This window comes from Leopardus geoffroyi, chromosome C3, assembly GCF_018350155.1.
Source record: "Leopardus geoffroyi isolate Oge1 chromosome C3, O.geoffroyi_Oge1_pat1.0, whole genome shotgun sequence".
Classification (NCBI taxonomy): Eukaryota; Metazoa; Chordata; class Mammalia; order Carnivora; family Felidae; genus Leopardus; species Leopardus geoffroyi.
In genome coordinates this window covers 87,935,352-87,950,980 of record NC_059338.1, presented here as the reverse complement: position 1 = coordinate 87,950,980, position 15,629 = coordinate 87,935,352, and the positions used below count along the sequence as shown (strand labels likewise).

At 44.9% G+C, this 15,629-nt stretch overlaps 1 long non-coding RNA gene across 1 annotated transcript; it reads left to right on the top strand.

Moving 5' to 3' along the window:
- The first annotated feature begins 1,339 nt into the window (after positions 1-1,339).
- LOC123586772 lies at positions 1,340-11,110 on the top strand. Its single transcript, XR_006706943.1, has 3 exons — positions 1,340-1,453; positions 7,366-7,539; positions 10,795-11,110. It is a non-coding gene; the product is annotated as an uncharacterized LOC123586772 (long non-coding RNA).
- The last annotated feature ends 4,519 nt before the right edge of the window (positions 11,111-15,629 follow it).

The window sequence follows — 15,629 nt, the reverse complement described above, 5'->3', positions numbered from 1 at the left end:
TGGTGAGTCAAGCTCTCAGACTTTTCTGGGCCACACTTAGTAGATGAGGAGTTCCCTCTGTGAGAATACATTGTGCATCTATCTGTCTGTCCAGCTCACTTAATCCCAAAGTCCCCCCCAACCCCCGTCTGTCCTGGTCATGAGTCACAGTTATATTGTTCCTCTCCTCACATAAGCATGCTGACCATGGTTCCTGACCCCATGAGAGTGGACATAGTGAAGTAAGATCCCAAGATATAGATTTGAGATGGGAAACCCCACAGCCTAAGCCTAATGTGTGAGCTCTAACAGAGCTTTGCAGGAGTCACTGTCCCAAGTCATAACAAGGTCGTATCATTTAGATATTTCTCACCTTCAGAACATCACTGGGAAGAGGATTAATTGAATTGGCAAGATCTAGCATTTCTGGGTCCAGTACTCAAATATCATTACACATATTTAAACCCCATATCTAACCTTAAGAAAGGAATTGGTCTCTCTCTGATATCTTGAGTCCCTTTGAGGCTTTATACTCTAAGACCCAATGTTAAGAGGTCAGGCCTATAGGCAAGAGAAAACAGAAGAAAAGGATAGAGAGCATAATTGTTTTTCAGGGTAGGTTGAACATTAGAAACTGGAATAAATGTGGATAGCTTTCTGTATATACTTAGTAAAAATTAAAATGTGGGTCACAGAGAGGCATCTGGCTGGCTCAGTGAAGCGGATGACTCTTGATCTTGGGAACATGAGTTCCAGCCCCACATTGGGTGTGGAACTCTTTTTTAAAAAAATGTGAAACAAAGAGTAAAATGTGACTGTTTTAATCAGAAATTGCAATTGAAATCAGAAATCTAAACTCAAGGGGCACCTGGGTGGTTCAGTCTGTTAAGCATCTGACTCTTGATCTTGGCTCAGGTCATGATCTCACAGTTCATGAGACTGAGCTCTGTGTCAAGCTTTGCACTGACAGTAAGAAGCCTACTTGGAATGCTCTCTCCTTCTCTCTCTGACCCTTCCCCACTCGCTCATGCTCTTTCTCTCTCAAAAATAAATATGGAAGGAAGGAAGGAAGGAAGGAAGGAAGGAAGGAAGGAAGGAAGGAAGGAAGGAAGGAAGGAAGGAAGGGATCTAAAGTCAAGACCTAATTCTGCTTTTGTGGTAGAAAATAGAGCTACTCACCTATGTTTCCATTTCTCCTTCCCGGAACATTGGGGAGATCGCCCTTGCCTTCTCCCTTGAAGTTAGACGAGGCCATGTGACTTCTTTGACCAATTAAATGTGGGTGGAACAAAATGATTCATTACCTGATGAAAGCCTTGAAGAACTGGTGCATGATTCTGTATGTTTTCTTTTCTCTTCTGCAGCAACTGCAAAAGCAATATTGGTATATTTGATTAAGGCTGAAATTCCGAGCCATCACATGGAGAAGAGCTTCTCCAGCAGGTTTCCCAGACCTACAGTGGATTTTACAGAAGTAAGAAATAAATTTTTATGTTGTTAAGCTACTGAGATTTTTAGGATTATTTGTTACTAAGCATAACTTAACCTATTCTGACTGATACAGGCTCTTACCATAACAATATGATTTCAAGTGAATTACTTACCTTCTCTAAGGTGTCCTAATTCATAAATGGGGTAATAATAGTTCTTAGCATTCTTATGAGAATCAAGTGTTAAATGTATCTTCCATGACTTACTAAACTATCAAACATTATGCAAATTAAATTAATTAATTTAACTGAACACCTCCTGTTTTCCAGATACCATTCTAGACAGAGATAAGTGAGATCTCTACTCTATAGGAATTCACAATCTTTGTGTAAATCACTCTGCTTATTCTCCGAGTATCAAAGGCAGAAATACAGTCTTGGAAAGCTCATGGTCTTAGAATAAAAAAAGACAAGAGGAATCCCTCTCTCCCACCAAAGAATCAAAGGAATAGAAGTGAATGGTATCATTCTGTCTGGTTTATTCAGACCTGCAAAAGGATGCACAAATAGCGTAGCAGCTGCCTGCAAAATGTGCAACAGGTCCATTTAAATTTATCCTTGAACTCCATTCTCTATTTTTACCTTAATCTCATTGATTCTTTTTCTCAATATATGTCTCTAACCTGGACCTCTTTGGCAAGATTCGGGCAGATGATCCTAACTACCAGTTTGACATTACCACCTGAATGTTTAAGAGCATCTCTAGCTCAGCAAATCTAACATCAAGTTCAGCATTTAGCCCTGAGATTCTAGCTCCTCTTCCTCCTCTGTTCCCATACATCCAGTCTCTGAAATTGGAAAACTCATTTTCATCTTTAATTTCTTGTTTTCTATAACCCGAGTCCAAATAATTTTCCAAGTCCCAAAAACATCACCTCCAAAATCTTTTGCTGAGGGTGACTGCCTTTCTCTGCCTATCAACAGACACATCTCCATACAAAAAAGAAAGAGTCTCGCTTTAGTGCACTCTACATTCTTCTCTAAGTACAGCCCTGATCTTCTGTTATAAAATCTTTAATAATTTTAAATTTCTTACTAAATTAATTCAAACAGCCTGTCAAACTCAAATCCCTCTACAATCCATTCCTGACAATGTTTCAACAAATATTTATCAATTGCCTTGTGTGCCAGACCCACCCACTGTCTAAGCTCCAAGGATACAGAGCAAGACCAGTCCCTGTCTTTAAAGAGTGTGTAGTGTCCATGGCAATACAGCTCTCCAATCTCCTTTGGGAGAACGAGAACCTACTGCAAGGAACATAGTTTCCCTCCATGGATACTGTGAAACTCAAGGGTATTCCCAGCCAGTGGCCAAGCATGACTGGGGTACCAGAGCCAGCCCATTCCTACGCAGTGTGGGGTTCTTCTAATGAGCAACTATGGCTCAGCATCCCTCCATTGGCCTGGCCAAAATTCTCTCAGAACCATCCTATGGTCTTTGGCTTTTTCTACCCATCCTTCCCTCCCTCTCTCCTTTCAATTTGCAATGGTGGGTACTGTGTGAGAAAGGCAGGCACAAAGTGATATAGAGGAGAAGAACCTCAAACTGAGTCCAGGGAATGGGGACTACAAGGGACACTAGGACATGACACCAGACTGAACCATGAAGGATGTAAAGTTGATTTCATTTGCCTCTACTTTGTTAATAGCACCTTACACTTAAATATAGCATATAAATGAAGAGGCTGAACTTTTGTTCCATATACCCACAAATTTCCTCTACCATTGTTGACATTTTGAGGGAGCAATAAATAACTCCGTGTTTCCACATTTGAATTCTAAATTGGAAAATAAGAGTTCTAGCTGAGAGTTCAGAATACTCCCTCTATAACTAAAAAGATGGGAAAATGAAGCTTCCTATGAGAGCCAAATGGATCTGCTGGCTGTACTCTCTTCCTTTGGGGTCTCCTGAGACCAGTGGTGGGCACCACCAGTGGTAGACAGTTTAGGTTTCTCTTCCAGAAGTTTCTGAAATGGGTTAGAAAAAAACGTGAGTGAACCAAGTGAACCAAGTGGACGTATCCATCCTAATGCAGCAGCTGGGGTGGTTAGGACAAACCTTCCCCCAGAAAAATTAAGAGGAATACCTGCTGCCTGAGGGAAGCTCATTCCCAAGGGGAAGAAAGGTAAATATGACCCAGACATGCCCAGTTCATTCTTCCCACAGCTCCCAGTCAGACAAATCACCCTGCCTCCCCTGCAGCAGAGAGCAGAAATCCAATTGAAGTTCTTTTAACACAGAAGGAAACATCAGAAGTGGGGAAGAAATGTTCTCCCCTTTCTTTAGCTTTTTGCTCTCAACTCAGCCTGCTTCATTGTTTAGAAAAAAAAATTATGTTTTATTTATTTTTGAGAGCAAGAGAGACAGAGCACGAGCGGGGGAGGGGCAGAGAGAGAGAGAGGGAGACACAGAATCCGAAACAGGCTCCAGGCTCTGACCTGTCAGCACAGAGCCCCATGTCGGGCTCCAACTCACAGACCGTGAGATTATGACCTGAGCTGAAGTCGGATGCTTAACCAACTGGGCCACCCAAGTGCCCCCAGCCTGCTTCATTGTTAAGTCAATAGTCAACTACAGTGTAGCGGTGGCCCTCAGGAGGAGATCACCATAACAGGAGACTGCACCTTCAGTACCAAATGGCACTCCTGGGGACCACAGATGAGTGGTTTACACGTTGCTTCCAGAAGGCTCTGAAATGTATCAGAACAGAACCAAATTCAATCAACGCCAGACCCAAGGCTAAAAATTCCCTCTCTGTTCCATTTTCCAAATCACAATATGTGCAGTCATGCTGTCCAACACAGCATATCCAAGATTCAACAATGAGATTAAATGACACCCTTATAATGCACCAATAATGAACCACATGAAGACACTCACATAATGAATGATTATAACCCAGAGATATCCCATTATCAAATTCTTAGAGAAGAAATACACATTCAAAAATCAAATCCTCCTAAAAAAGATCAAGTCCTCCTGAAAGTTAACTCTAAAAATGTTCAAATCCAAAGGAATTAATATCCAAAACCAAATTATTTTGTTCTTGGGTGTTAAAAGCCTTGTCTCCTTGATTTCTATTATACTGGGCATGTATATTTCTAGCACCTGACATGCATCTGTCACCAAGACATCAATAACATTTTGTTTCATAAATTTATGAAATGAATAGGTACTCACTGCTATAGAACCAACCTAGCTAACTTCCACAGCAAGGTAAGAGCAACCAACAGAATGGTAACTGAATGGCATTTCTGTTTATCCTTCTCTCATTAAATTTAATTATTTTAGGAACTGCTTCTTTGATTATAATCACTAGCAAATGAAGCCAGGCTGCTTAGCATAGCTCCTGGCATATATTAGATATGCAGTGTTATTTGGATCGGATTCTAATTTCACAAATCTTATATTAGGTAGAAGCAATAAGCATGATCAAAACCTTTCACCATTTAGAAAAGCTAAAGCTACTTGCTTTTCATTTTTGCAGCTCCAGGGGGTGGGGGGGGGAATGATTTTTTACATCAATAACCAAGAAAATAAAGTCAGAGGCTTTTGCTTCTGCCTGATCCTTTCCTCGGGCCACCTCTTCAGCTTTCACTCTTCCCTGTCTCCCTTGCCCTCTGAGCAGCTTGCTCCTCACTGGCCTCATCCCTCTGCCCTGGCACCTGCCAGAGAAGGAGCAGATGCTCATCTTGGCCAGTCATGCTTGACCACAGCAGGCATCCTGCTCCTCTCTCCACCCCCTGCAGCCTGTGCATACCCAGCCATGACATCAGGGAACTCTGGGAGCTAAAACAAACCCTTCCCGAGTCAGTCAGATGTAGGCATATCTCCAGAGAGTCAGTCCCAACACTCTGGCACCTTCTGGTCTTCTGCACCCAGGAATCCCCACTCACATGCTACACTGGCCTCTTCAGTGTCCTCAGACCTCTGACTGCACATTTTCTCTTCCCTCCTTGCTGTGGGTAACCCCCACTACCTCTGCAATATCTCATGAAGGCCTCTGTCCCTCCATCTCTCTGGCTGGGCTGTTTCCTTGGAGAGGACAGTATAACCTGAGAGCAATAAGCATGGGAAGCATCTCTTCTGAGCAAGAGGCATGAGCTCCCTCTGTCTCAGGAGCTCCACACTCCCACCTGTGCTCCAGCCACCTCTTCTCCCAAAGCACATCCTTCCCTCCTTTTCCTAGCAAGCTTCCTTCATCCTTTGCCCAGGCTTTCCATCCTCTCCTCTAATCCCAGTACCATTTCTACCTCTCCAAATGCCTACCATTGACCAAATAACCCCTCCCCTGTAATCCCACAACAGTTTGCATTTGTGTATTGATCAGGTTCCTGGAAACAGATTTTGAGATGGAAATTGACATGCAGGAAGTTTTTTGGGGTATGCTCCCAGCATCGACACCTAAAGGAGTCAGGACTGGGCAGAGGAAGAAGCTGACCTGGCCATTCAGATCTCTCCCAGTTTGAAACGTGGGGACCAAGCCTTTGTAGCTTGTATTGCCCAGTCATGGGCTGCCCTTGGAGACAGAATATTATCTTGAGTGAAGCTGCTTTCTTCCACAGAAGGCAATTTTTGGAGAGAGTCTCAGCTGAGAGCCACCAGCAGCCAGCACTCCCAGGAGGGAGGAAAGAGTGGCCAGGTCCTGGAGGCAGATCTCCGTAACACACACTGCTTCCACTGTGCATTTACCACGTTAACATGCAGCATCTTCACCCTTTCTTTCATTCCACAAATATTTATCAAGCATGCAGGGCCTTGGAGATGCACCAGTAGGAGCTCTCTCTAGACTGACAGTCCACCAAGAGCGAGAACCATCTTTTTTCTCTCTGTCTCTATGGGGCCTGTGCCTGATACATAATGATCACACAATAAATGGTTCCTGCTAAGCGAATAACAATGGGATTGAAGAGGGCTGGGTAAATGAGACTTCTTTCCCCACCAAGGTTCCAAATGATTTGAGAGCTGGATGACATCAGACCTAGGGAGACCGAAATATCACCTTTATTACTAACAACAGGAACTACTGGAGAATGTGGGAATATATAAGAAATAGGAAATAGGTAATAGGAAAACTCAGAGGTAGGCAGACTTTTCCACCCAGTCCTGGACAGTATTAGAAGACCACAGGCCTGCCCCCAGGGACATGGAGGGACAGAGAAGGGCGATCTTCAGTGAGAACCAAAGAAATAGAAAGGCCGAACTGAGAACAACACCAAGTTGGTTCTCCCGGAATTTATGATCAGAAATAAGTGCCCTCCTTGCAAACTGAAGGACAGGGAAAATCCAGAGTATGAGCCTAGTGATACCACCTCCATAGTTAAGCAGGCACCAATATTAGGGAAGCTTTTACTCCTAATGTATAGGTATTGAGTGGACTAAATTCTGAAAACTTTCTAGTCCCTGATTCCAGTTATTATGAAAGCCAGGTTCATCCATGACCCTCCCATTTTCCTGAGCCGATAAACTCTTTTGCTGGTAAGCAAACACTAGCAGGGTTCACCTGCACACTTGAGTTCTCATGAAGATAAGAACTTTTTAAAAATGTAAACATGGAAATAGAAAATCACATGGTTAATTAGTTTAGGTTTAAATGCATGGGTAGTGAATTTGCAGTCAATGATTGACCCAGCCTAAGTGGTTACTTTAGCAAGAAACACTCCTCCAAGTTCCTGTACTGGGTACTGGGTATTGGGAACAGTTTCTCTGCGACCCATGTGAATCTCTGGTGTGAGGCATATGGCCAAATGCCAGGGAGGGCCACCTTCACGGCAATGATCGTATTAATACTCTTGACAGTATTACAGGATTGAGAATTGGCAATACTCAAATCAGAATTAAACAGAGTGAATTCAGTGTGTGTGTCGGGAAAAACAAAATCAGATTTCTCCCCAGCACTGTACCGGCAACCAAAGGAGCATCACTCGGTCCCAGAAGAATGAGAAAATGAAGTTTGTACAAGGCCTGGGGCAGAGCAGGAAAGCAACATGGTTTCTAAGCACAGTTCCAAGCCTGAGGAGAATCTCAATTTATGGACTCATGACAGTGGCTTCTCTGCTTACAATTAAGGTTGGCAAAAGTTAATGTTGGCTTGGTTCAATGTTTGGGGAAAGCAGGTAGTTTCACAGATTGTTCCCTTAAATGGCAAGCTAGAGCTTTCATTTCCCAGAGATTTGGTAGCATTCACATTCCAGTACTTTCAATTCTAGCTGGAAGAGGAACTTCTGGGATTTACATTGCTCCTTGGCTCAAATTAAATCAATCCAGGCCTATGACACCTACTAGTTAGAAAGCTCCCTGTGGCACACAGCTTTCTAGAGAATTACACACAGAGGGGAAGGCTACACCCTTGTACCTTCAGGCAGTGTGCTGAGAGAATTAATATGACTACATATTAATAAAGTGCAAATTAAAGTGAGTCACATATTTCTGTCCTTATGGTAAAAGACCATACTGCACGCAATCTTCTCTCGGCATACTTGTCCCCTTCTGGAACCTGGTTCTAACCATGATCATGTCTTGAATTAGTTCCAAAACCTTTGGGCAAATTGCTCAGCCTCTCCGGATTTCTCATTTCTACCATTTATAGAATCTCTCTGACAATGATAGCTCAAGTCTTTCTATTCTAATATATTTTTTAAAAGACATGAGATAGGGTTGTCTCTCACTGAGTATAACTACTAGTTAAATGAAATAATGAATAGGTGAAAGGAAGAATGATTGGAGGAACAAATACCTTACTAAATGGAAGCTCAGTAACTTGAGAAGAATATCTCTGACCACATAGCCATTTTCCTTCAGGTTTCTGTAAGAGAATTAAGGCTTAATGTCCTAAGGCATCCACTGTAGCAGTGAATTAATTTCTCTATATTAACTTCTCCATCTATAATGGTGCTAACTACGTGCCAACTTTGGGAGAATTGAGAAATAGTCATTCACATCATTGTCCACATTCTGTAGTCCAGTTGAGAAAGGCTTTATGATTGTTGAATAGCCAACAAATTTCTCAAGGAACCAGAATTTGCTGATAAGCCCAGGGACATGCTGAAATCCCCCATCACCAACTCCTACACGTGCTATAAGACCTGCAGACTGGTCCTCCCACCAGCTCCATGGTACGTAGCATGGTACGTAGAGAAGAATGTGGGCTCAGGGCACAGAAAGTCTGGGATTTCCCATCTTTGTCCTCCCCTGCCCAAGATGTGCAACCCCCTCAAATCACTTTGTCTCTTAGAGCTCTAATATCCTCCATTGCCCGAGTTTTAATATCCCCCCATTGTCCTCCAAACAGAAACCCCAAACAAGGATTTTGGTGCAAGTAATTTATTTGAGAGTGAATCCAAGGAAGCATGGCATAGCATGAGTTTCTCAATTTTGGCACTATCGACGTTTGGGGCCACATCATTCTTTATGGTGGGGGACAGTCTTAATTGAGCCCTATCGAATGTTTAGCAGCATCCCTGGTCTCTACCCACAAGATGCTGGTAGCAAACACCCCTCTAGTTGTAATAACCAAAAAGTCTCCAGACAATGCTAAACGTCTCCTAGGAGACAAAATCACCCTCAGTGGGAACCACGGGTATGGTGGTTAATACGGCATATGGCCCAGATCACCCCTTCAGGACCCATTACCCCAGCAGCTGGGAATGTTGGATGCTGACTGCTGACAAAGGCACCCCCCTCTAGAGATTGTCCTTAGTCAAAAGACCTGCCTCACCCTTCCCCCTTATACCCACTCCCCAGGGCCAGCCTATATCCTGTGACTGGTCAATGCAAGGGCGCAAAGGCCTGACTCCCTTTCTCCAAGGCAGGACAATCATAAAATGCCACCCCAGCTCCGGAGCTTGCTGTATGATCAGGAGGTACTCTAGTACAACTACATCATAGCTGATACTCTCCCTGTGCCCAGTTCTGCTCCCTAGCTTTTCTACAGGTGCTATTCCCAAATGCATTTTCCAATAAAACTTCTGCATGCATATCTCCACATCAGAGTCTATTTCTGGGGAACATGAACTAAAACTTATTGTCAGGAGGTGTCCTAGGAAGTTGACTCTAAAATGAAATTTGGGGAGCTGGACCCGCTTCTAGCTAGCTGACAAAAAGTACCCCATCAGCAGTCATCAATGGAGAGTACTGGGAGCCCCAGCATGTTGGAATTGCAGCTGTTAAACATGTAATTGCTCCAAACTGGATGGGATCCCTCCAGAAGGGAATGTGCTGGCTGGTGAATATATAAAGCATTCAGCCTGCACAGCGCCAGAAAAGTTGTCCTAAGTACAGTGGACTCAGATGGCTGCTGCTCCTTGCTAAAAATGCATTAGGGAGAGACAAGGAAAGGCTGAGGTGATTCATCATCATGAAAAGGTAAGGAGTGAGGGTCATAGTGCCTCCCTGGCATCAAGTAAAAGGAATCTCATCTCCTGCCCTCTTTCTGCAGAGGGCAGAAAAAAACTGAGCATCAGGCCCAGGACTTAATTATAAGGTTGGAATCCCAACCGCAGCAAGGCTGCTGTGTCCAGGTTTGTGCTCTGACTGGGAAGGAATGGGACCCTACACTTGAGTGGTGACAGCTGGACCAGTGCACCCAGAAACCCTGAACCATCATATCCTCCTGAAGCCTCTGGGCCTGAAGAAGTAGCCCATCCCTCATTACACACCCCCAGCCCTTGCTACAAGGCAGCTTGAATACAGAGGCCTTCACTTGCAAGACAACACATGCCTTCCCCGATCTCACCCCACCTCCTCTGCTGGCCACCAGAACAATAAGTGGCATCCAGCCACCATACTGTCAGCCCAGGGAAGGGCTGAGCCTGCTACAAGAGGCGCACACACCAAAGAAGATGCCGGAAGTAGCCAAAACGCACCAACACAAGCCAGGAAGGTAGGCAGAGGATTGGAACACTGGATATGTCCGAAGGGGACGGGGTACAGAGCTGGATAAGGAAGAGTTTATTGACATGGCGAGATGGTTTAACACCCTGACAAGAGCGGTAGGGGATGGCACAGAGGTGCATCTTGGATGGCTCTTGTAAACTTGGGGAAAGTGAGGTAGTGGGGCAGAAATGCCAGAACTCCGCAGCAGCGAGCAGAGGAAGGCATAAAAGGCTCAGAGAATCAGGCATGTGTGTGTGTGGGGGGGGGGGGGGGGACGAGCAGTTCTACTGCTTACGGTGGCACACCCTAAGGTGACCCCAGTGAGGCACACCCTTGTATAATCCCCTCCCCTAAGTACAAGCAGAAACTGCAACTTGCTTCTAGCCAACAGTATATGGCTGGCAGAGGTGATGGGATAGTCACTCCAGTGATTCTGCTAACATATAACAGATTCTGATCATATAACATCGTCTCAGCATCTCGAAGGGAGAGGTGCCGCTGCTGGTTTGACAAAGGGAGCTGCCCAGGCAGCAAGGAAGTGCAGACCTCCAGGAATTGGAAGCAGGCCCAGATGACCGCCAGCGAGAAAATAGGGACCTCGGTCCCACAGCTGCCAAGACTTGAATTCTGCCCACTACCAAATGTCCTCGAAGAGGCCGACAGCTTGCCTGCAGCCTTGTGGAACCTGGAACCAAGGACCCAGTGAAGCCATAATCGGACTCCTGCCCCTAGGAAACTCTGAGATAATAAATGTAGGTTGTCCTAAGCTATTCAGTTTGTGGTGTTGTTATGCAGCAATAGATTACTAATACACTCAAGGCTGGGAAACTCACAGCCAGTGATGTCCCATAGGAGGACCCAGAAGACACTTCATTTACCAAAGCAATAAGAAGTATGTGGGGCAGGGCACCAGCATTGCCGGGAAGCTCGATAGTGATTATCCTCTATGGGTCATGACTGACGCTGTGACAGACCCCTTAACTGCCAAAAAATAAATAAAATAAAATAAATTTGACTGAGTCTTGAAAAACGGAGGCCATGTGGCAATGTTGAAGCATTAAAAGCAAAGCAGTCACAATTGTCATAATGAGTGGCAAAGTTGAAATGTCACCCTCTAAATATTCCCCTCTGCTGGCTTTTTTTTCCTTCATGTAGGTAGAGAGGAAGGAAGGGAAAGATTTCTAAGTCAAATAGCAAAAGGATATCACAGCCCATAAAAGGTAAAATTTACCAGTTAATATGTGCACACAGAAAATGTTATGGAGGCATCCTCCTCACAAATATTAAAGAGGCAGTTAACAAATGATATCTGCAAGGCAACAATTCTTCTAACTCACCCAACATAAATAGCACTTGCCCTTGCGACTGAGCAATCAGCTCTTTGCAAGACTGTATCATAGCAACATTCAGCCAGAGAACTTCCAAGAGTATTGAAGCGTCCTTCTGGTGGCTACAGTTGTCCTAGGAGCGAGATGGAACAGAAAGAAAATTCTCAGCCAAGTGGTCAGAGTACTAGATCTCAGAGGCTTGAAGCTACCACTAGCTTGATGCATGACCTTGACCAATCTCTTGATTTCTCAGAGCCTTGATTCCCTCACCTATAAACTGAGCACTTGAACTAAATTCATTCATTTATTTATTCTTTCATTCAACAAATATTTGCTAAGCATCTGCTAGACCAGTTTCAGAGCCACTGTGCAGGAGAGGAAGGGGGAATTAGACAATCTCCAAGGTCTTTTTCAAAACTAACCGGGAATTTGAAATGGCACATCTATAGAGATAAGGACACATTTCCCCAAATCAGTATCTCGCACATGCCATCCACATGCCATCTCATAGCCAAACCCTTGATCCTATTGTTAATGACCCTTTTGCACACTGTCTTTCTTGGTAAAAGAGAACACAGTTCAGAGTCCTCCCCTTGCCCACTGAGAAGAGGTCACAGGGGAAAGGAGCAAGGAGGGAGGCATGTTTGACAGAGTTCACTGAGTCAGCTAGACGACTCCTGTCCCTCCCCAGTCTGGGCTCCTCACCTTCCTCTCTTCTCCAGAGAGGCACACCCCCTCTGCCACTCTGCTGGCCATGAAGCTGATTAGCATTTTGCACTCCAGCAAAATGAGCTTTGGAATCTCACTTGTCCTCTCAGCAAAATATCAGATGGAAGTGGAGCAGATTTTAATGCAAAGGACGATTACATAATTTGCCTAAGTCCCAGCACAGAAATGCCACATGACTATTTGCTTCTTCTCTTTTGTCCTTTTCCCTAGCAAGCCCCAGAAAGTAATTCCACAGCCTAGAACCAAGCCCATGCATAACCTTTGGGCAGCTGAGGATGCTTTCTTCACATGCTGGGAGATTGCAGCATAGCTCCAAAACAAAATTCCTTTTGCTTCTTGTCACTACATTAAGGGGTTGAGATCGTGAGATATACATAGATAGATAGATAGATAGATAGATAATTATATCACTATATATATGTTTAATTGTGGCCCCCAAATGGCCATCATTTTATTTTCTATACCTGACTTAATTTATTCATAAGCCTCATTCTACAAGGGTGGAGGAACTCACCAGCTGAAGGCTTCTCAAACTCCTCCAGTTGAAAATAGCATCTTCCGACCTGAGCCCCTGGAGGGCAATGCTGGGTCTCACAGGCTTCCTCCCTGGTGGATGCCATCTCATCCTGACTGGAAAGGAACATGCACATCTTCCCTAGGGGAACTTCTGGGCTAGGCTGGAACCCTGGAGCCCAGCATAGATATGTCCTCGGGCACAGGAGTCCCTGACCATCCTTTGAGGCATTAAGCTGCCACAATGTCCTGAAGTCTGTGATCATGGCCCTTTGCCTCCAGTTGAGAAGTCTCCAGGTCATTGGTCCTGAATCCAGGCCTCTGCTGGGCCCACAGTTATTTCAGGCTCCACTTCTCCCCTGCCCTGTTAGTTTCCTAGGGCAAACCAAGTGGCTTCAAACAATGAGGTTTATGCTCTCATAGTTCTAGACGCCAGAAGTCTGAAATCAAGGACCGCACTCCTTCCGAAGCTCTAGGCTCAGAGGGAGGAATCCTTCCTTGCCTCTTTTAGCTTCAGGTACCATTGGCCTCCTGGGCCCGTGACTGCATCCCTCCATCTCTCCCTCCCTTCTCAAGTGGACTTCTCTATTTGTCTCAAACCTCCCTCTGCTTTCTCTTACAAGAACACCAATCACTGGCCCACCCTAAATCCAATATGATCTAATCTCTACATCTTTAACTTGATTATATCTGCAAAGATGCTCTTTCCAAATGAGGTCCCATTCACAGACACAAAGGCTAGGACTTGGACATATCTTCCGGGGGCCACAATTCCACCCATTGTGCTTTCCAAAGGCTACCTGAGAGCTAGCAAATCTCTCAGTTACTCCCTTTGCCCTATTCACAGGCCACAGAGAACCAGGGCTGCAGACCCCAGTCATCTGTGGAGACACTGCCCCCTGTTGTTTTCCATGCACACCAGGTGCCATGACGAGGGTGGGCTTCTCTGAAAGGCTGTGTTCTCCAAGAGCACACTCTGGACAAGAGTTGCTTCTGCTATGAGAAGACGAAAAAGCCATCTGGAGTTTCTAGCAAACCCTCCCATGCCTGTTTCTCTGTCCCTCATCTGCCACCTTTCTTCCCTACACTGAGCCTGAGATAGGGAGGTGGAAGGGCATCCCAGACGAGGCATCACTGAACAGAGTTTTGAAGTACAGTCAGGAGTTAGACCGGAGTTGGGCGGGGAGGGTTTTCACTCAGAGAGCAGCCTATACAGACACGAAAGTGGAAGAAATTATGGCAAGAGGTTTGTGCAGCCAGCGCAGGGGCTGTAAGGAATGGAGCTCTGAGAAATGAGGCTAGCCAGATAGGCAGGGGCAGGCCAGCAAAGGCCTTGAATGCCATGCTAGGGAGTAGCCTGAAACCGTGGGGACCCATGAGGGATTTCAAGCAGGGGGCTTTAAACTCTGCAGTAGGTCCCTTCACATAATTCATCTTGAGGCTAAGAGCTTCCAATGATGATCACCAGTAATTCCTTGCTTCTGTGTACACACATGATGTACTCCCCACAAAGAGGTGGGGTCGACCTCCCTCCCCCTTGAATCTTGTCCAGTTTCATGATTTGCCTTGTCCTGTAGAGTATGGCAGAAGCTATGCCTTCCAGTTCTGGGGTTAAATTAAAAGATACCAAGACAGCTTCCTCTCTGGCCCTGAGAAGCCAACTATCACCTTTAGAGAAGCTCAGCTCCCTAGATGAGAGGGAGCTTCCTTTGTGGGAAGAAAGAGGCCAGGTAGAGGAGCCAGTCATGTATGTGTGTGTGAGGCCTTCCTAGACCTTCCAGCCCCACCCAGGTGCCAGATGGATGCAGCTGAGTGAGCAACCCCCAGCCCACACCACATGGAGCAGAAGGACCTCCGAGCCAAGCCCTGCCTGGATTCTTGACCCACCCAGTCATGAGAAATAATAAATCATTGTTGGTTTAAGCCCCTCGGTTTTTGGATGATGGGATAGGTAGCAAAAGACCATTGAAACGCATTTCATTTCATTTTCAAAATAACCACACAAGGAAATCGTCTTCTCTTTTTTTCACATACAAGGAAAATCAGCCTTAGCAAAGCTTGAACTTGCTCAAAGACAGGGAGCTACAAGGGATTCTAAGAAACAACCAAGATCTAACTCAGCTTTGACCAGATACAGGGCCCCTGTTCTTTTCACTAAACACGGAGAACTAGCCAAGTATTCAGCTAAAATGTTGGGTACAGACAGCCTCTATTCTGATTTGTCTGGTGTTTGTTCCAATTAGTCAAGGTTTATTCTTTACCAGATATTAAATATTTGGAAGACTGCCCTTGACTGGGAGCACACAATCATAAGATGTAAGCATCACAACCAACTTCGGAAAATGTTGGAAGTGTTTCAAGTTTATAGAAAATACCCCCCAGCCTTGCTTTCCTGGCCTTACCAACCTGGCTTGCTTTGGATGTATCAGTACCTGAGGCCAAGGCACAGAAGTGACATCTGGTCCTCCCATGTGTCCGTGGTGAATTTCATGCACAACCAGAAACAGTTTTCAGCAGGCATGCCCCACAGACTGAACAAAAATGCATGTGGTAACATGTGCATACTTCCTTTTCCTGTGCATATCCCCCTTTTTCTCCCTTGGTTTCATAGTTTTTGCTTTCGGGTTTATTACTTTGGAATGACCCTTGGAGTATTGTTCAGAAGCAAAATTACCTCATTTAATTCAATGTATTGCTCTTGGAAGCAGGTTTTAT